Source organism: Diabrotica virgifera, chromosome 6 (genome assembly GCF_917563875.1).
Source record: "Diabrotica virgifera virgifera chromosome 6, PGI_DIABVI_V3a".
In the NCBI taxonomy this organism is placed as follows: domain Eukaryota; kingdom Metazoa; phylum Arthropoda; class Insecta; order Coleoptera; family Chrysomelidae; genus Diabrotica; species Diabrotica virgifera.
Window position 1 is genome coordinate 215246862 of NC_065448.1, and position 23495 is coordinate 215270356.

The 23495-nt window shown below is 33.7% G+C and overlaps 1 protein-coding gene across 1 annotated transcript in view; it reads right to left on the minus strand.

Moving 5' to 3' along the window:
- LOC114336142 (XK-related protein 6-like) overlaps positions 1–23495 on the minus strand; it is a 67808-nt gene that overhangs the window by 43743 nt on the left and 570 nt on the right. The window lies entirely within an intron of this gene.

Consider the following 23495-nt stretch of genomic DNA (forward strand, 5'->3'; position numbering starts at 1 on the left):
AATATGATACAATATATCGATGTATATTTTTTTGCCATCCCTGTTGGAACGTGATTTGGGAATTTCCCGCATGTAAAAGTCCTTACATGTTCGCTAAATTACTTTCTAAATTGGTTTAGACTAGGCCCTACTAGTTTATCCTAAAGTGTGAGTCTTTATTATATCAGGATAAACTAGTTTGGTCTCAGGCCAGTTTGCAATCCAGGGTTCGCAAAAAAAAATTCATTTATTTTTAAATGTTGCAGGACTGAAAATAAAACAGATAGCAAATTGATTTTTTTTGCTTATGGAAGTGTACTGTGCCTTTCATTTGTAATTTTCAAAATTAAAATCGATTAATTACCACGGCGTCAGGAAATTTTTTAAATAAACATTAATTTTTGGTGCTACGCGCAGCACAGCGGTGTTCGATTCACACAAGTTAATTTCCACCAAAATTTCTTCCAATCTTTATATAATATATTATTTTCTTACTCTATATTTTGTTGTATTTTAATATTTTAATTCCACAAAAATCAAACTAATTTTTTTATTGTTTGTGAAATATTGTTTAAACAATTGCATATGTTTAAAAATAATAAACTTTTATTCTCTAAGTTAAAATATATGAACAAAGAAAGTTTTAGCTAAAAAAAGTGTTATTTCAAAAGATAGAGTGTGTGTTTTTATTTTGCAATAAACAAATTTATTTATTTATATCGATATGTAATAAAAATTAAAATGTATCAATCATTATCAAAGGTCATTGGAATGGCCAATCAGAGCAAACTATCCGCTGTCCTGCGCGTAGCACCAACAATTAATGTTTATTTAAAAAAATTCCTGACGCCGTGGTAGTTAATCGATTTTAATTTTGTAAATTGCAAAGGGAGACAACAAGAATTGCAACAACTATAGAGGAATAACTCTGCTAAGTACAGTAATGAAAGTTTATGAGCTAATAGTAGAGAGTAGACTGAGAAAAATAATAGAACCAACTTTAGAAGAATCGCAAAGTGGTTTTAGACCTGGTAGATGTACACAAGATCACATTTTTACGTTAAACGATATAATAAATAAAAGATTATATAGGAAGAAAAAAACGTACCTCAGTTTCCTCGATATGGAGAAAGCATTCGACAAAGTACCTAGATCAAAAGTATGGAAAAGTCTGATGAACAGAAACATACCAGAGAAACTTATACGGGTAACTAAATCAATATACAGAGACACTAGAAACCGTGTGATAAGTAAAAATATGATATCTGACCAGTTCAGAACAACTGAAGGTGTAAGACAAGGGGGAAGCTTGAGCCCGTTACTATTTATTACTTTTATGGACGAAATAATAAAAGAAACAAAAACAAAAGTCAGACCATTACACATAGGGTATAGAAATCTGAAAAGCACGGATATAGCAGATTGTACATTTGCCGACGATGTAGTAATTGTAGCAGCGACTGAAGACGAGCTACAAAGAAGCGTAAAAACATGGAACACAGTTTTAAAAAAGTATGGTATGACTATGAACAAAGAGAAATCGAAGGTAATGGTAAAAGCTAAAGAAAGAGAGGATGTGCATGTCCAGGTAGATGATACAGAGATTAGACAGGTACAATCATTCGAGTACTTGGGAGTAACCATTGAAGAAACAGGTAGACAGGGAGCTGAGATCAACAAAAGAATTGATAAAGTGAATAGACTGTACCACGCAATAGGAAAAACAATTATTAACAAGAAAGAAGTATCGAAACATACGAAAATCAAGGTATTTAAGGCTATATACAGACCAGTACTTACATACGGATGTGAATCCTGGGTACTAAATAGACAACAGAAAAGTAAGATACAGGCAGCAGAAATGAGGTATCTACGCAGAGTTCAAGGAGTCACTAGAAGGGATAGGGTAAGAAATAACTACATAAGAGAAGAACTGAAAATCGAGACAATGATGGAGTATGTTGAAAAAAGACAATTAAGTTGGTGGGGGCATCTACAACGACTACAAAAAGAAGTACCAGTTAAAAAGATATGGGAAACGAAGGTACAGGGAAAAAGAAGTAGAGGAAGACCGAGAGAGACATGGAACGAAGTGATGGCAAGGATTCTGGACAAAAAAGGAATAGCATGGAACGAAGCAAAGGCGATGGCACAGGACAGGAAACAATGGAAGATATTTGTGCACTGTTAACAGAGCACACGTTAATACCTACACCCGAGAGGGTAGAAGGTCTAAAGATTATATAAATTGCAAATGAAAGGTACAGTACACTTCTATACGTAAAAATAATTTCAACTTGCTATCTGCTTTATTTTCAGTCCTGTAACATTTTGAAAAAATGAATTCTTTTTGCGAAAGCTGGATTGCAAAATTTATTTTGCAAAATCTATTGAACTGATCTTAATGAAATTTACAGTTCTGTTTTACTGTATCATAAAGTTTTTCTGGGTGAAATATGAACGTCCTAGGTGTAGCATAAATGGTTAAAAAACGTAAAATGCGAATACTTGTTTTTGTATGTTTTTTTCGCAATTATTGCTATTTTGTAACAACGGTGACTATTTTTTAAATTTTTAAGCAATTCTATATTGTAGGAAATTCAATTGTGCAACTTTTATGTCAGTAGAACTTTTCTCGGAAGTGAATACTTTTAAAGTTATAATAAAAAAAACGAAGAAAAAAATCGAATTTTTCCTTCATTTTTTGACATTTTGATTATTTAAACAATGTTCCGGACCTTTTTGAGAGGGAGGATAACTCAAATATTATTATTTGAGTTATTTTCAAGCAATTTCTACAAAAAAATTTGAGTCACCTCTCAACGTCCAAATTATGTACTAATATTTTTACAGATGCGCCCTGGTCTACAAGTACAACAGTGTACGAGAGGAAGACCTGAGGGCAGATGCTTAGGCACGTCATGTCAGTAAAAGAGATTGATATTGGTATCACCCAAGACAGAGACTTAAGAAGAAGTGTAATTAGGGAAGCCAACTTCGCATAGGGATAAAGACAAAGAAAGTGATGCTGATGATAGTTTCAACAAATAAATTGTTTTGTTCACATTGCACTATTTTTGTTTCACACTTTCTGGTTGTAGGGAAAATACAGTATGTTATTCAGTTAGAATGAAAAACGATCTACTTGTGATTCCTCACACTTGCTAACACTCTCGCTGTTGTAAAAACAACAGTTAAAGTAATTCGCATTTTTGTAAATCTCTCTTGTAAACCTGTTGAGACAATCTGTATTGTGTTTAAAAGATTTAATTCTCTGAAAACGTAAGTGTTAAGGTCGGGTCATATTATAATGCACGTTGCGTTTTCGGCACGTAGCGTTTCGTTTCCGAAAAATATTGTTTTTATGGTTTTAAATATGAACCATTCATACTATACGGAGCGTATCGTATCATACACTTCTTTGTTAAATCAAGTTTTTATATTTTTCCGAAACGAAACGCTACGTGCCCGAACGCATAATATGACCGGACCTTTAGCGTTGTGTGTTTTATAAAATAGGCATATGGTTGCATTTTATCGTCTTCGGGGTAAGAAGGTCAGTTTGCCAAAGAAGTGTAACATGTGTGTTGCCCTTTTCAGGCCGAATAGTGTAAACTATCAAAGATAATAATGCAGTGATTTGAATAGAATTTCGGCAGTCCCTTCTCAGCGTCCAAAGCGATTAGTTCTTTTCTCTGTTGTTCTCTCGCTCGCAATGTCGCAATAACTCCCTCGCACGCTAAATTTTAAGACGGTACTTAATGTGTATAATAAAGACTCTTTTCTCTCTCTTTCGCTACTAATTTATCGTTAAGACGCTTATTTGTCAAACTCGTTGTTTTTAATAAATGTTTTTCTCGCTTATCACTTTTATTTCTCGTGTGCACAACCCTTTCTATCGTGTTAATTAGTAACTTTAAAACCAGACCAAATTAAATATTAGAACCAGTTCTCCTAATAGTTCACTGTTTTGTATAATAGAAGGACAATTACATTACTTTGGGGACATGCGTATGGTCCAAAAATATTTACGTATGTCCAATTAGGCAAAAGGTAATAATTAAACCCTTTTGCCACGGTGGAGTGAGATTCAATAAAAACTCACATCACTCGCCTTCGGAATCTTGCACTCTTACCGAATTTACATGTCAACCTCATTAAAGAATGCACTATTAGGAGATCTGATTTAAAATATCAAGACAAATAGGAGAAGTAAACATTACAAAATATACAAATTTACAGAATATGTAAGCCATGTACAGATATTTCATCATTAAAAATATCAAGAAGTTCGTTATGGTAAACGAGGTCGTTATTTGTAAAACTCGTTATTTGCTTTTAGGTTAATTGTTGAGAAAACAATAAAAACTCGCAATTCGTGTTGTTGTCAAGAATTCTAATGTAAAATTGAAAGAAAAGTACTGATAATAGTGTCTGCCGCGCACATGTTCAATGCTATACAAAAATTTAAAACGTCTTCATTAAGATAACTTCACGTCTTGTCTCACGGTGCCAATTAAATTTTGAACAGAAATTCTTGGAACATTGTAATTTTATAAGATTTCTGTTATTATTTGATTTAAGTATTTTAAACGTAGCATATAATACTTTTATATCTTATGAACTTATGATCTTATTTTTCTATACCAAGAACTGTAACTAAGGAAGCCGACCTCGTATAGGGATAACAGGAAAGACAATGATTAAAAAATTAGAAAAGGGGGAAGTTATTTATTTTGCCAATTTTGGCATCTTAAGAGAATATGCCGCTTAAAACTTTTTTCTGACAAACAAAAGCAAATTACCGTCGACCAATCACCTCTTAGATTCGAAGCTCAGGAATCTAGGGTTAAGCTATGGCCCATTCTTTACCAAATACCCTGTGTATTTTAAGAATATTAAATACCTACATGACATGTATATGTATTTTATTTCAATTCATTCATATAATATACCTAAAAGCACCTAAATTATTTAATTTTTAAGTTTAAACTGTTATAAGAAAAAGCACAGTGTACAACACATGAGAAAATGGCATATTTCTCCCTCGCTTGATTTGCGGCACTCGCCTCGTGCCTCGGCTCGTGCCAACAAACTTCTGCGCTCGTGAGAAATATGTCTTTTTTCTCACTTGTTGTACAATATATGTACTATTAATCATCCTAATCCTACTAAGTTTACGTTTTGACGTTTACTTTAAAAATTTTTATTCATAAGCAATCGTTTTAGCTTTACGGAAATTGAAACAACCCAACAATAAATCCGAAGAAAAATGTATTCCGTTTCCCTACTTCAAGGTTTTTTGAGGATCTTTATTTATCAATGAAATACGTCATTTCTTTTGGATACGTCGTATATTTTTCGTTAACGGATGTATCAAGTACAACGCGATAGGCTAGCTATCGCAAAAGCATAGAAACACAAAGTGAAAATAACCTTAATTGGATTATCGCAAGCTATTTCATAAACACTTTACGTTTAATATTATCTAATACGCTCATTAAACATTTACACCTTTCTCTTTATATACAAATTATACTAAATTATTACAAATTTGAATTAAAATCAATATAGCACGCTACCAATTTTTCATTTAAATTAATACAAAATGCATTATTTAACAATTTTATATATTAGAAGGAAAAAATTACGATAATCTTATAAGCCACATCAGTAATGACGTCATTTTTTAAGAAGCTCTCCATAATCTTGAAATACAATACCTACAAGAAAAGTCTTCAATCAATGTATAAATACCTCTGTCCTCATATATGGCTCTCAAACTTGGACGTTTACAAAGGCAAATATGGAAAATATAGCAAAGACAGAAATATCCATGGAAAGACAAATGCTGGACATTAAACTATCAGACAGTGGAAACGAATGGATTCGCAACAAAACAAAAGTGAAAGTTGTCTCAACCCAAGTAGCAAAGCTTAAAAGGAAGTTCGCCGGACATACCCTAAGGTAGAAGGATGAAAGATGGACTAAGATGATTATACATTGGAGACCGTGGAACCGCAAACGAAAAAGGGGAAGACCACAAATGCGATGGTCAGATGACCTGAAGAAACAAGCTGAGTTAAAATAGATGCAAAATGACCAAGATAGGCATGGAAGAAGGAAGAACTACATATTATGTTCAAGGATGGATGTTTAGGGCTGATTAGATAGATATATAGTATGTTTTGTTGAGATAATAGAGTTATCAAGTAACCCTATGAGAATACGGTAACGTTATAAATAACATGTAAAGTATACAGTAAAATAGCGTTACCGTATTCTCCTAGGGTTACTTGATAACTCTCTATTGACTTGTGATTCGATGGATAAGGGTAGTAGACGACACCCAACCTCTCAACAAGCAGAATATTTAATATAGACTTTAAACAATAAACAGTAGGTACATGAGATAACAATTAGTAAACTAAAAGTACTCGTATAGTCATACTCATAAAATTTTAATGATGCCCGCAGCATTGATAATCTTTAGAACATAATATATGACAGTGTATTCTAATTATTAATTTACACGTAAGTACCTACATATAGATCTATTTGTGTTTGTTTCATTTGAACTTTTGTTGTTTACCATTGATTGCATTCCAATTTTCAATGCGTAGGTAGTTAAAATTATCAGAAGTTTAAGGCAGGTAATACCTAAATACCATTCGATAATGAGTATTTTTGGTTTATACATACATATAAGTAGGTACTCCTCATTATTATTTTTAGGTCACCTTTAAAAACAACAGTAGATACCTAATAAGAGATAGATTCTCATTCTTCTTGAAGCGCCATCTCAAGGAAGGAGGTCGGCAATCATCATAGCTATTCGGACTTTAGAGACGGCTGTTCTGAAAAGTTCATTTGATGTATATCCGTACCATTCTCTGAGGTTGCGCAGACATGATATTCTACGTCTCCATATGCTTCTTTTTCCTTGGATCATTCCCTGAATAATGAGTTGGAGCAAGTTGTATCTCTCTCCACGTGTAATATGTCGAAAATATTCCAATTTTCTGGTTTTGATTGTATTTAAGACTTCCATTGCTTTATTCATCTTTCTCAGAACCTCTTTGTTAGTGACGTGTTCTGTCCATGATATTTTCAGAATTCTTCTGTAAACCCATTACTCGAATGATTCCAGTTTTTTTATTGATGCCGCATTCAAGGTCTATTCTATTCCGTAAAACAAAGTCATAGGGCCAAAACGTAGCACCTAACTAACCTTAACGTTAGCTCTAACTTCAGATCTCTTGTGCAGAGCACTTTTCTCATTTTGTTAAAATTAGCTTTAGCCTTTTCTATTCTAATTTTAATTTCCTGAAAGTAATCATTCGTGGAGTTGATCATTGTTCCAATATATACATATTGGTCTACTCGTTCGACATTGGTTCAGTTATTGAGGAGATTCTCGTTATTTCTTTGTGTTTTAGATATTCTCATTATGTAATTTTATGTATTTATGTAATGTATTCACTGTTAGACCGTATTCTTGGCTATACACCGCTATTCTGTTCACCAGTCTCTGAAGATCTTCATTATTTGCGGCTAAGATGACAGTGTCATCCGCATATCTAATGTTGTTAATGGGAACTCCATTTACCTTTATTCCAGCTGTTTCACCCTCTTTTTTAGGATCTCTTTCGGGAAGGCATTAAAAAGAACTGGCAACAATACGCATCCCTGCCTCACCCCACGTCTAATTTTAATTTCCTCTGACAGCTGTTCGTTAACACGTACTTTTGCTCGCTGCTTATAGTATAAATTATATATGATCCTGAGGTCATTGTAGTCAGGACATTCATTAATTGTTCATGTTGTACTTTATCGAAAGCTTTATTATAGGTAGTCAATGAAACACATATTTATATGTCTTGATTGACATCTAGTACCTACTAACAATAAAACACTGAAAACGTTTGTTTTCTATACTTCCACAAAATTTATTATAACTATGTGACTACAGCTCTTTCGGCAGAGTACCTTTCTCAAGTGATTTAGTTTACTATGTGTTTGCCTTTTTAGTCGTTAACTGAAGAGGTTGAGGAGTGGGGAGCTGTTTGTCTCGAGTTGGTCATTCAGAATTATATCTTTATTTTTTAATTTATTAATTTCCATAGATTCTATTAAAGATAGCTTAATGCCTTTATTTTGAATATGCAGAATTTGAAACTCTTCATTAAAAGAATGATTATGATCTAGAACAGTGTTTCCCAACCTTTTTTGTGTCGTGCCCCACTTTAGTCTTTCTAAAATTTTTATGCCCCCCTATGTAACATACATAATTTTTAATATTAAAAAATTGAATATGTTAGGTTTTATGAAGAAATCACTAGGAAAGTAACGAAACAGAGTAAGTAAATTTTTAAAACATATATAGACAAGGCGGAAACGGCGGGTTCGTTGGGAAAATTCCCATGAGATATTTTTGCATAATCACATTCGTGAGACATCCCAGAATAAGGTTCAAGAAGTCGCCCACGAGAAAAGGGGGCCAATTTTTTTAACAATTTTTTTTTAATCAAATTGCAAAAATCGATATTTTTGACCCGGACTAATTTTTTTTAGGTATTTTGGACCATTCTGGACAAAAAAGGTCTCTTATAATTTTTCTCTAAAGTTGATCTTTTTCGAGTTATAAGCAAGTTAAAATTTGAAAAACGCGAAAATGGCCATTTTTAAGACTTAATAACTCGGTCAAAAATTATTATTTTGAAAGTCAGAAGTGACCAAATCAAAGTTTAAAGTCGCCGCTACATGATCCTGAAGAAATCTGTGTCATTAATTTACTACTAAGCTGTTATTTTTAATTAATAACAATGAGTGGTTAGATCGTATTGACGCTGCTGTAAATGTGAGTGCGAGTAAGATGCACAATTGGACTGCTGGAATGGCTTCTCTCTCGCACTCAGCATTTACAGCCCCGCACACGTGCATGGCGCTTATTAATATTACTTAAAAATAACAGCTTAGTAATAAAATAATGACAAAAATTTCTTCAGGATCTTGTAGGGGGGGCTTTAAACTTTGAATTAGTCATATACTGACTTTCATAATAGTAACTTTTAACCGAGTTATTAAGCCTTGAAAATCGCTATTTTTCGTTTTTTTCAATTTTAAATTGCTTATAAGTCGAAAACGATCAACTTTAGAGAAAAATTATAAGAGACCTTTTTTGTCCAGAATGGTCCAAAAAATTAAAGAAAAAATTGTTCAGGCCAAAAATATTGATTCTTGCAATTTGATTAAAAAAAAATTGTTAAAAAAAAATTGGCCCACTTTTCACATGGGCGACTTCTTGAACCTTATTCTGGGATGTCTCACGAATGTGATTATGCAAAAAAATCTCATGGGAATATTTTTCCCTTCGAACCCGCCGTTTTCGCCTGTCTAATAATAAAACATTCGAATTCAATTTTTTAACTAATTTATTTTAATTTAGTGAGATCCTTGCTAATGATTCTTGCTGCCCAGAGATTTTATACCTATTAGGTTCCAATTGCCTTAACTTCAGTCTAAGTCTCCACGTTGTGCTATATCGAGCCGATTTCTTTTGTTTACCAGTAAATCATTTACTGCACTAAATCTACATTCAGCTAGATATGAAAATGGAAATGGTAGTAATAGCTTTCTTGCTCATTTGGTTGAATTGGGGTATTTGACTTCTATTTCCTCAGAAAGCCAAGCCATCGATCCTTTTATACTAAAAAAAGTTTTTCACTGACTCAATATTTCGAAATTCTACGACTTCTTCTTGATACTTCATATTTGATATATCGGACAAATCCACTAACATTGGCTGTATCATCTATGTTGTACTCGTAAAATCAGTTTATTTTAAATCAGAAAATATTTCTTTTAATTCAGCCGATAGAATATTCAGATCATTGACAATAAATAACAAGTAAAGCGGTATCTGTTACTTTACATTTTTGGAGCAAATGGAACTGTTCAAAGTTTTTATTGTTAATATGTTTCTGACATAACTCATTAGAGGTAGTGAAACCAAATATTTTCGTTTTGCATCGACGATAGTTTTATTTGTTATTTGAAGTTGCTTACTTAATATGTTTAGTTTTTCAAAGATTTGGGCTAAATAACTCACAAATGCTCTACCATCGATTGTAGATGATAACATGATGTACTCAGCAGATACTTCATTTCAGGTTTGTCGCTTAAAAAAATCACTAACAGTATCAAACAGTTCCATAAGTCTTTTCAAGCAGTTCTCTTCAGATAGGCATCTTACTTCAGTATGATGTAAAAGTTTCACGTGGTCTTCATTTATGGATTCGTATCTTTCATCAACTTTAGCAGGAATTTTTCTTGCCCATCACATTAGGAGCACCATCAGCAGCACAAGATGTAAGTTATCAAAACTGCCTCACTGTCTCTCAACAGGTTTTATTAAATTATCTCCTATAGTTCGATTTTTTCCCGTTTTAGCGATGAATGAAGAAATTTGATAACTAGCCTTTAGCACACAATTTTAGTAAATAGAGACTTAAATGTTCTTCACCAAAATCTAGCATTGTATTGAAATGGCCCGAGCGAAAGGGTTAAACTCGTGTCGAGTCCATATTCGAATTGCCCCCCTGTGGGCCCCACGTTGGGAAACACTGATCTAGAAGGTGAAGTGCATATGTAGAGGTGTCTGTTTTTCTATTGTTGAAAGCTTTTTTGTGTTCTGCTATCCGTTTGTCATAGGTTCTGCCAGTTTGACCGATGTAGGTTTTCGGACAGTCACCACAAGTTAGTTTGTCGACACCACTCTGTAGTTGTTTTCTCTTTCGGCCCTTATTGTTCTTAATATATTTGCTTAAGTTGTTGTTAGTTCTGAAAGCTGGTGTTATTCCTTTCTTTTTTATGTATCTGGCTATTTTTGTTGTTATCTTGCCAGTATATGTGACAGAGCAGAAGGTAATGGATTCTTTGTGTGGTGGTGGATAGACTAATTTCAGGGCTTTCTTATGAAGTTTTTGATTTAAAATTTTATTAATTGTTTGTTCGTTATAGCCATTGTTCACTGCCGGAATGGGACGTTTCGACGCCGCCGGTTCATCGCCGGCCGTTTCGATGCCGCCGGTTCATCGCCAGTCCATTTCATCGCCGTCATATCTCACATTTCCTAGAATTCCTAATTAATACTAAAAATAACTAATAATTGTAACTGTCGAAAATTCGGAAATATATCAGATAGCGATTAATTGACTGGCGATGAATCGGCCGGCATCGGCATCGAACTGGCGGCATCGAACTGGCGGCATCGAACTGGCGGCATCGAAACGGCGGCGATGAAACGTCCTAGACCCGTTTACTGCTATTTGTTTAATGATGTTCAGTTCTATTTCGAAGTTATTTTTTGACATGGAACAAGTTTTGACATGGAAGAACTGAACATCATTAAACAAATAGCAGTAAACAATGGCTATAACGAACAAACATTTAATAGAATTTTAAACCAAAAACTCCATAAGAAAGCCCTGAAATTATTCTATCCAGCACCAAACAAAGAACCCAGTACCTTCTGCTCTATGACATATACTGGCAAGATAACAACAAAAATAGCCAGATACATAAAAAAGAAAGGAATAACACCAGCTTTCAGAACTAACAACAACTTAAGCAAATATATTAAGAACAATAAGAACCGAAAGAGAAAACAACTACAGAATGGTGTCTACAAACTAACTTGTGGTGACTGTCCGAAAACTTACATCGGTCAAACTGGCAGAACCTTTGACAAACGGATAGCAGAACATAAAAGGGTTTTCAACAATAGAAAAACAGACACTTCTACATACGCACTTCACCTTCTAGATCTAGATCATAATCATTCGTTTAATGAAAAGTTTCAAATTCTGCATATTCAAAATAGAGGCCTTAAGCTATCTTTATTAGAATATATGAAAATTAATAAATTGAAAAATAAAGATATAATTCTGAATGACCAACTCGAGACAAACAGCTCCCCACTCCTCAACCTCTTCAGTTAAAGACTTTAAAAAGGCAAACACATAGTAAACTAAATCACTTGAGAAAGGCACTCTGCCGAAACAGCTGTAGTCACATAGTTGTAATAAATTTTGTGGAAGTATAGAAAACAAATGTTTTCAGTGTTTTATTGTTAGATAAAATAAACTTCCATCAAGTAACGGTCGAATCAATCAACATCTAGGCACCTTTGTATTAGGATATTAAGTGAAAAAAGAGCTTCACACGTTCCTAGACCTTTTCAAACCCAAATTGTGTATCGTTGACTGTCGCATTCAGGAGACGAAAAAGTGACGGAGCGGTACCGCAACTGTTGGAAATTCGTTCTCTGAATGTGGCGCTACTTGCGGAACGTGTTACGGAACGGTCGTCATGACAGTGAGTTCATTTTAATTCCGCTACCTCCGTCCAACGTATGCCACTTTTGTGAATTTGTCAACAGAATTGTTGAAAGATGGCGATAAGTACTATTATCAATTGGAAATTAGCGCAGACGGTAAACAATCCATGGTCTTTGACCATGATTATGAAGTAAAAAATAATTTATTGTACAGAGGCAAGTATATAACCTCACATTCTCACATATAACAGAAAGTGAGAGGCTGTCACGAATTTAGGGAGCGGAGCGTTTACAGAGTCGTAAAAAATTTTCAAACGCTGAAGAACGACAGGATAGTGGAACAACAGGAAATACAACCAGAAATATTCATAGTGAGAGCAATAATTATTTCAAGTAATAATCCATACATCAAAATTTTGAACACAACCTACGAAACAGTAAAAGTAGAGACAAACGCAATCAAAACATTAGACATTAAATTATTCAACATATATAGACTGATCAACGACAGCAAGGATAGGAAAAAGGAATTACGGGAATCATTGAAGTTAGACATTCCAGAATACATACGCGATAAATTACTATCTTTATGCGAAGATTATTCAGATATATTCGCCCTAAGGCATGACATGCTGACATGTAACAACTTCTACGAACAGAAACTGAGAGTTAAAGACCAAACTCCGGTATATATTAAAAACTATAGGACACCTCATGCACAAACAGAGGAATTAAACCGACAAGTACAAAAACTAAGAGACCAAGGAATAATAGAACCGTCCACATCAGAATACAACAGCCCAGTAGTGCTGGTACCGAAAAAAGCTATAGATGGAAATAAAGCATGGAGGTTATGCATAGATTTTAGACAACTGAACAAGAAAATAGTCACAGATAAATTTCACATCTAGGCGGTATTATTATCGTGTCATTATCTATATTATCCAAAATGTTCGTACTACTAATATAACAATCATTGTCCTCTTTAATGTGCATTTTAAGGTTAGCGTAGTCCAGTATGCATTGAAAGTTTGAAATAAAGTCTCTCCCAATGATTACGTCGGTTGGAATGGGAAAGTTAGATTCAACTAATTGAAAGATATGCTCAAATCGAGATCCTTTTACTTCTAGTGTTGTTTCAACTTCTCCCATTGTTTGTAATTCTCCTTTAGTTACTCCTTTTATTTTCACCTTTGTGTTTGGTTTCACATGTTCCTTCATAAAATCTTGTGAACATTTCAGTATTGAAATATCAGCTCCAGTGTCTATGATAAATGTATTTGTATGTTCTAGGATTCCTGTTTTCATTCGTACAAAATTCGTTAGGTTTAAGTCGAAGTTGTAAATATTATATTCCACTTCTGACCGTGTACTTCCTTTGTCTCGTTCATTCAAAACCCCGACTGCTGGTTTTCTGGTTCCTCCGGGCTGTCCTCTAACTCCAGTAGTCTTACGTTTCTGTTACGTCCTCCTCTCTGGTTTCCTATGTACGTTTGGTTGTTAAATTGTCTATATCCTCTGCTCGAATAGTTCCGTTGCTTCTCCTTCGTTCCGTTGTCCGAAGTTGTATGTACTGTTACCGCTTCATCGGGAATATGCTTTTTCGTCCCCTGAACCCTGAATGCGACCAATGTCTATGTCCAGTTTATGATATATTTGGTTATGGATGACTTTCAGTAGCAACTTTAGCACATGGGACATCAAGCTAATAGTGTGGTAATCGCCGCATTCTCTTGCATTTTTTTTTGGGAGACAAACAAAGATCGACGTTAACCATTCTTTGGGTAATACGCCTGAGCTATAAATTTCTTTCCAGAATATTACTAGAACGTCAATGTGCTGCTCATCTATAATTTTTATTAATTCGATAGGAAGCATGTCGGGTCCAGGGCTTTTCCCGTTCTTCAGGATTAGAGATAGATTAGAGAATAGGTCAAAATAAATGATTTATTTAAATAAAAATATCTATGACCTTGTTCTTATTTATGTATTTACATGGCATTAAAAAAACTATAAATCTAGATATTTTTCTGACTAATTCCTCATACAATCATGTCCTCTGCATAAGTGATGTATTACAGACTTGTTACAGAGGGTGTTTTAAAAAAAGGTACCACCGTCTCTAGGATAGGTAAAAAAATGACAAATAATTGGGGTTTGCTTAGTAAAAAAATGTTGTAACGGCCTCCGTTTTCAAGATAAAGGGCATTGCCAATTTTTTTAAACATTTATGATTTTGCCGAAACTACTGGCAGCACTGTAATGTAATTTTATACGAATATATGTGTTTAGAGCGGGCTGTATCGTCGCCCCCGTCGCAAAATTATTCCGATTCGATGTTTTTGCACAAACTGACTTAAAAAGAGGTCCTTATAACAAATCCACAGGGTGCCAGGCGGTGCCGTGGTAAAAAAATTGTTTAAACAATTTTTTTAAACAAATTCACAAAAATATTTTTTTTTTATTTCGAACAATTTTTTTTAGATAATTTGGTTTATTCTGAACAATAAAGGTATCTTGTCATTTTTCTCTTAAATTGATCGTTGTCGAGTTATACGCAATTTAAAATTCGAAAAATGCGAAATTTGCCATTTTTAAGCCTTAATAACTCGATTAACAATTATTATTATGAAAGACAAAAGTGACCAAATCAAAGTTTAAAATCCCTTCTTCAAGATCCTGAAGAAATTTTTGTCATTACTTTATTACAAAGCTGTTATTTGTAATTATTAACAATTAGCACTATATTCCAGGCTGTATCGTCGCCCCCGTTAGCGAAATTATTTCGATTAGATTTTTTTGCACAAAGCTACTCAAAAAGAGGTCCTTATAACAAATTCACAGGGTGCCAGACCATACCTTGGTCGAAAAATTGTTAAAATTTTTTTTAACAAATTCACAAAATAATTTTTTCACTTGGAACAAATTTTTTTAGATAATTTGGGTCATTCTGACCAAAAAAGGTCTCTTGTGATTTTTCTCTAAAATTTGATTGTTGTCGACTTATACGCGATTTAAAATTTGAAAAATGCGGAAACAGCCATTTTCTTAAGGCTTAATAACTAAGCTTAATAACTAAGCGTATCGCGTATAACTCGTCAACAATCAATTTTAGAGAAAAATCACAAGAGACCTTTTTTGCCCAGAATGACCAAAGTTATCTAAAAAAATTGTTTGAAGTAAAAAAATTATTTTTGTGAATTTGTTTAAAAACAATTTTTCGACCACGGCACCGCCCGGCACCCTGTGGATATGTTATAAGGACCTCTTTTTGAGTAAGTTTTTGCAAAAAATCGAATCAGAATAATTTCACTAACGGGGGCCACGATACATCCTGGACTAGAGCGCTAATTGTTAATAATTAAAAATAACAGCTTTGTAATAGAATAATGACAAAAATCTCTTCAGGACCTTGAAGAAGAGGTTTTAAACTTTGATTTGATCACTTTCTGATTTTCAGAATATAATTTTTAATCGAGTTATTAAGCCTTGAAAATAGCCATTTTCGCATTTTTCAAATTTTAAACCGCGTATAACTTCAGAACAATCAACTTTAGTGAGAAATCACAAGAGACCTTTTTTCAGCCAAATTCTCTAAAAAAAACTGTTCGAAATAAAAAAATTATTTCTGTGAATTTGTTTAAAAAAAATTGTTTAAACAATTTTTCGACCACAGCACCGCCTGGCATCCTGTGGATTTGTTATAAGGACCCCATTTTGAGTAAGTTTGCGCAAAAAAAACAAATCACAATAATTTCGCTAACGGGGACAACGATACAGCCCGCTCTAGTTGGAAGTTGATACATTCCATGAATTTCTTTTTATATCTGACTCTCATAGAGGGCGCTAGTTACAAGGTTCGTACCACGTATTATTCAACATAAGTTTTTTAAGGGTAGAATTATTAATCAAAATTCCAAGTGAGTAAACATCCATACATTTTACACCAAAAAGGTAGAACTCAGTAAATGCCTAAAAAGAAGAATTTTCTTTTTAGGTATTTACCATTAAGTACAAGAATTTGTTTTCTCAAATGTTGTGGTATTGTGTTGTATACAACATTAAACAAAAGTACATAAAGCAGTACAACACTGTCCTTGTTTCAAGACAAAAAATGTTTTAGGAATAAAAAAACTTTCGTGACAAATTGTATTTCTTTGTAGCAATTGTAAATAAATATCTTATTATATAATTTTGTTTTTTATGAGTTGTTTAACAACATTACCGTCACGGTTTAGAAATTCGCCGATAAACGAGATTAAATACAATCACAGGTTTTATAAAAATAGATAATTTTTGGCAATATTTTTTTCATAAAACCTATAAAAAACACAAGGTCAGCCCAATTTTGAAATTTATTTGTAGGAGGATTTAGGAAGATTAATATTTTTTAAAGTGGAGCGTAGGTCTATTTTAAAAGCAAAAAATCGCAGAACACTGTAATTTTTCAAGAATTACAAAGCAAGTGAATTCATAATGCTACGTGTCCACGTGAGACTTTTCCTGAGAGTAACTTGCGACATTCCAACCTCCAGGAAAACGAAAACAGGGGAGGCCTATAAATACATGGAAGAAAACAATTATTAAAGAAGCAGAAAACGTCGGCCTAACCTGGAAAGAAGTTAGAGAAAAAGCACAAGATCGGCAAAAATGGAGAATGACAGTAGATGCCCTATGTTCCAGTGGGAACGAAGAGGATAAGTAAGTAAGTAACTTGCGACATCTGCTATCAAGTGTATGTCCACGTGAGAGTACTCTCAGGAATTTTTGCTATCAGACAGCGGTTTGAGAGCACCTATCGTAGACCGGGCTGTATCGTCGCCCCCGCTAGCGAAATTATTACGATTCGATTTTTTTGTAAAACTTACTCAAAAAGAGGTCCTTATAACATATTTACAGGGTGCCGTAGTCGAAAAATTGTTTAAACAATTTTTTTTTTAAACAAATTCACAAAAATAATTTTTTCATTTCGATCAATATTTATTTAGATAATTTGGGTCATTCTAAGCAACAAGTCTCTCGTCATTTTTCTCTAAAATTGATTGTTGTCGAGTTATATGCGAGTAAAAATTTGAAAAATGCGAAAATAGCCATTTTCAAGTCTTAATCCTGTCGCCAGGGGGGGTACAACGGCCTCCTTAATTCAGATGGACTTACCCAAGTTTTTCTTATGTATTTTGACCCGTAGAACACGAATTTTTTGGGTAACAGTTGATTCGGATGTCGATAAGATTGTTATAAACAAAGAACTTGAGGAATTACATAACAGCAATTTTTCGCCAAACAAAACATTTTTTTGTATTTTTTGGGCGATTCTCAGCAAAAAATGTTCTTACAAGTTTTTTCGCAAGATGCATAGTTTTCGAGATAAACGCGGTTGAACTTTCAAAAAATCGAAAAAGTGCAATTTTTGAACCCGAATAACTTTTGATTAAAAAATATAATAGCAATTCTGCTTACTGCATTTAAAAGTTCAAGTCAAATTCTATCGGTTTTGATCATTTTCATTGCTAAGAATTAATTTTTTTATTATTAAACAAAGCTATAAACACATAGTGTTTCCCATGCCCAATGCATGCGTTTTAATGTACGTAATCTACGTAGAAATTGTGTGTATGCGCGCCTACTCGTTTGATTTCAAATGAGAAATGCATTGAAAACATCATTCAAGCACTATGTGTTTATAGCTTTGTTTAATAATAAAAAAATTAATTTTTAGCAATGAAAATAATCAAAACCGATAGAATTTGATTTGAACTTTCAAATGCGGTAAGCAGAATTCCTAATTTATTTTTCAATCAAAAGTTCTTTGAGTTCAAAAATTGCAATTTTTCGATTTTTTGAAAGTTCAACCGCGTTTGTGTCGAAAACTATGCATCCTACGAAAAAACTTGAAAAACATTTTTTGCTTAGAATGACCCAAAAAATAAAAACGAATGTTCAGTTTTGCGAAAAATCGCTGTTATGTGAGTCCTCAAGTTCTTTGTTTATAACAATCTTATCGACATCCGGATCAACTGTTACCCAAAAAATTCGTGTTCTACGGGTCAAAATACATAAAAAGAACTTGGGTAAGTCCATCTGAATTAAGGAGGACGTTGTACCCCCACTGGCGACAGGACTATCTTAATAACTCGATTAAAAATTATTACTATGAAATTCAAAAAGTGACCAAATCAAGTTTCAAACTCCTTCTTCAAGGTCCTGAAGAGATTTTTGTCATTATTTTAACACAAAGCTGCTATTTTTAATTATTAACAATTAGCGCTATAGTCCAACTTTATCGTCGCCCCCGTTAGCGAAACTATATTAGATTTTTTTGCACAAACTTCCTTAAAAAGAGGTCCTTATAACACATCCCCAGGGTGCCGGGGTCGAAAAATTGTTTAAACAATTTTTTTTAAAGAAATTCACAAAAATAATTTTTTCATTGCAATCGATTTTTTTTTTTTTTAGATAATTTGGGTTATTCTATACAAAAAAGGTCTCTTGTGATTTTTCTCTTTGAGTTATATGGCCATTTTCGCATTTTTCAAATTTTAAATCGCGTATAACTCGACAACAATCAATTTTAGAGAAAAATCATGAGGGACTTTTTTTGCTCAGAATGTTATCTAAAAAAAATTGTTGGAAGTGAAAAAATTATTTTTGTGAATTTGTTTAAAAAAATTGTTTAAACAATTTTTCGACCACGGCACCGCCCGGCACCCTGTGGATATGTTATAAGGACCTCTTTTTGAGTAAGTTTGTGCAAAAAAATCGAATCGGAATAATTTCACTAACGGGGCGACGATACATCCTGGACGATAGCGCTAATTGTTAATAATTAAAAATAACAGCTTTGCAATAGAATAATGACAAAAATCTCTTCAGGGCCTTGAAGAAGGGGTTTGAAACTTGATTTGGTCACTTTTTGAATTTCATAATAATAATTTTTAATCGAGTTATTAAGCATTGAAAATGGCCATTTTCGCATTTTTCAAATTTTTAATCGCATATAACTCGACAACAATCAATTTTAGAGAAAAATTACTTTTTTGCTCAGAATGACCCAAATTATCTAAAAAAATTGTTTGAAATGAAAAAATTATTTTTGTAAATTTGTTTAAAAAAAATGTTTAAACAATTTTTTGACCACGGCACCGCCCGGCACCCTGTGGATATGTTATAAGGACCTCTTTTTGAGTAACTTTGTGCAAAAAAATCGAATCGGAATAATTTCACTAACGGGGGCGACGATACATCCTGGACTATAGCGCTAATTGTTAATAATTAAAAATAACAGCTTTGCAATAGAATAATGACAAAAATCTCTTCAGGGCCTTGAAGAAGTGGTTTGAAACTTGATTTGGTCACTTTTTGAATTCCATAATAATAATTTTTAATCCAGTTATTAAGCATTCAAAATGGCCATTTTCGCATTTTTCAAATTTTTAATCGCAAATAACTCGACAACAATCAATTTTAGAGAAAAATTACTTTTTTTGCTCAGAATGACCCAAATTATCTAAAAAAATTGTTCGAAATGAAAAAATTATTTTTGTGAATTTGTTAAAAAAAATTGTTTAAACAATTTTTTGACCACGGCACCGCTCATCATCCTGTGGATATGTTATAAGGACCTCTTTTTGAGTAAGTTTGTGCAAAAAAATCGAATCGGAATAATTTCACTAACGGGGGCGATGATACATCCTGGACTATAGCGCTAATTGTTAATAATTAAAAATAACAGCTTTGCAATAGAATAATGACAAAAATCTCTTCAGGATCTTGAAGAAGGGGTTTAAAACTTGATTTGGTCACTTTTTGAATTTCATAATAATAATTTTTAATCGAGTTATTAAACATTGAAAATGGCCATTTTCGAATATTTCAAATTTTTAATCGCATAGAACTCGACAACAATCAATTTTAGAGAAAAATTACTTTTTTTGCTCAGAATGACCCAAATTATCTAAAAAAATTGTTCGAAATGAAAAAATTATTTTTGTGAATTTGTTAAAAAAAATTGTTTAAACAATTTTTTGACCACGGCACCGCCCGGCACCCTGTGGATATGTTATGAGGACCTCTTTTTGAGTAAGTTTGTGCAAAAAAATCGAATCGGAATAATTTCACTAACGGGCGACGATACATCCTGGACTATAGCGCTAATTGTTAATAATTAGAAATAACAGCTTTGCAATAGAATAATGACAAAAATCTCTTCAGGGCCTTGAAGAAGGGGGTTTAAAACCCCCCAACAGCTGTGTGGTAATCCAGGCCAGTGCTGTAATAAAATCCACTGCCTAGTATAAACTTCTTCCTGTTCTGTTTATCTATCAACCGATATTGAATTTTGTAGGAAATTTACAATTTATGATGGCGAAGCCTTATTGTTGAGAAAACATATTTAACAGTTTATATTGCTCCGAATGGCTTCGCTATAGGAAGTTAATGTTTTAGAAAACTATTGTATGCACAATATTATTATTCTCTGATATAACGAGGTAATTAGTCCGCCATTTCAGTTCTTGTTATAGAGGGAGTCTACTGTATAAATATATCTCTGACAACAGCATCTTGGTATACGAAGGGGTTGTGCTTGAGGAGATACAAGAAAGGAATGAAGAACAACAAGTGGAATCCATAACAAGAGAGGAATTAGAGAAAGCAATAGAAAGAGTAAAATTGGGGCAAAGCACCAGGCAAGGATCATATCACCCCGGAAATGATAAAATTCATGGGGACAGAGGGAATGGATAGCATGAAAGAACTAATGAATGATATCATAAATAGAGCAGAATTACCAAAGGACTGGAAGAAAGACGCTATATTACCAATACACAAAAAGGGAGACAAGAGAAACTGTAATCATTACCGAGGTATCACCATATCAAGTATCCCTGGGAAGGTATTCGCAAGAATAATAGAGACAAGAATAAAAACCCAAATAGAAACAACTATGGAAGACACACAGTGTGGATTCAGGAAGGACAGAAGCACGCAAGACATAATATTCACATTAAGACAAGTAAGTGAGAAGGTAATCAAGAATAATAGAGAGATACATATGTGCTTCATTGACCTGGAAAAAGCGTTTGACAGAATCTGAAGAAAGGACGTATGGAAGACACTAAAAGAAAGGGGAGACGACAGACACATAGTAGAAGTAAAAAAGGATATGTACAAAAATAATACAAATACAGTAAGAACCAATAACGAGGAATCCAGAGAATTTACTACAAGTCAAGGCGTCAAACAGGGATGCGTGCTGAGTCCACTGCTATTCTCAGTGGTACTGGATGAAGCGATAAAGAAAGCCACGAGAAGAATGAGAAAAGTATCATTAGGATACTGGCAAATGAAACGGACTCAACTATCGGAGCTACTATTTGCAGACGACATGGTATTGATAGTAGAAAACAGAGAAGACTTATAGAACAATCTTGAAATCCTAGAAGAACTATCAAACATAAACATGAAAATTAATACAGAGAAAACAAAAACAATGATAATTTCAAATACAAGGAAGACACACACAAAAGAATTAGATGGGAAACAACTAGAGCAAGTGGAATATTTTAAATACCTAGGAGTAATAATTGAATCAAATGGTAAACAAGACATGGAAATAAACGAGAGAATGGGATGAACAGGAAGCTTATTTAACGCTATGAAAACAACATTTTTGGGGAAAAAAGAGATACCGGAGAAAGTAAAAATGGCAGTCGTTAAATCAGTAGTTAGACCAAGAATCGTGTATAGCAGCGAGACATGGACATTGATGGGGAGACAAAAATCCAGAGTCAATGCTATGGAAATGAGGTTCCTGAGGAAAATAGCAAACAGAAAGAGGACAGACAAAATACGAAATGACACAATTAGACAAAACCTAAAAGTGAGTGCAGGGGAAGACCAAGAGTTATGTGGGTAGATGAAATCAGGAAAGAAATCGAGAAGAAGGGATTGACATTGGAAAGTGCAAGAAACCTAACGCAAGATCGGAAAGCATGGAGACTACAATGCCAAACTCAACTCCCCCAGCCTTAGACCTGAAGGTAGAAAGGCTTAGGACTAAGTAAGTAAGGAAATTTACAATTTATAATGGCGAAGCCTTATTGTTGAGAAAACAATATTTAGCAGCTTATATTGCTCCGAATGGCTTCACTATAGGAAGTTAATGTTTTAGAAAACTATTATATTCATACGTATGACTGTATGCACAATATTATTGTTGTCTGATATAACGAGATCCACTTATAACGAGGTAATTAGTCCGCCATTTCAGTTCTTGTTAGAGGGAGTCTACTGTATAAATATATCTCTGACAACAGCATCTTGGTATACGAAAGAGTTGCACTTGAGAGCATTTGGGCCACTTCTATTTTGGGTTTCTTGCTCTTCTGACCAATCTCTTTGACCTCTGGGCAGTCAACTCACAAAACAAAAAAAGGAGGACCACAGGCGTTGACTGCATGTGGTCTTCTCTTTTTTTTGGTAGATTCAGACATGGTATGCCCTGCTCACACTCCGTTATTGTTCTATAAACCCGTTCTGCATAAAATGTTTTCATTATGGAATATTCGACATAGTTCGGTTTTGAGTAGGTACCTTCCAAATTGTAGATAATTTTTCTTATTTCCAATTTATACAACATATTAAGGTTGCTGCATATCGCACCCTCAGTGCAAAACTGTTGTAAGTCAAAAATTTTATGAAAATGAAGTAATCATGGCATTCGCTTGTAAACATGCAGATCTATCCCGTGTAAAACGTTAGTGACTTTCAAATGCTCAACCGGCTAAATATCACAACTCTCACACCGACATTAGCACAGCGATAAAGGCACAAAAATGAACAAAATCTTCTTTATCTCCAAACTTACTTATTTTGACTTACAACAGTCTTGCACTGAGGGTGCGATATTATCATGCATGTGGCATTTCCAGCATGTAGCGTAGTCTCTGAAAAGCCTGATTATACTGAAAGGTGTCTGATACGATACGTTCCAGACAGTGTGAATTGTCCATATTTAAAACCATTTAATCATATTTTTCGGAAACTAAACGCTACATGCATGACATTATGCAGCAACCTTTAAAGCGAAAACTTCAAAATAAATAAATCTCAACTGCTAGTAAACAAAGTAACCAAACTTTTGTTTTCACAGGCGACTCAGTATTATTTTAATTTT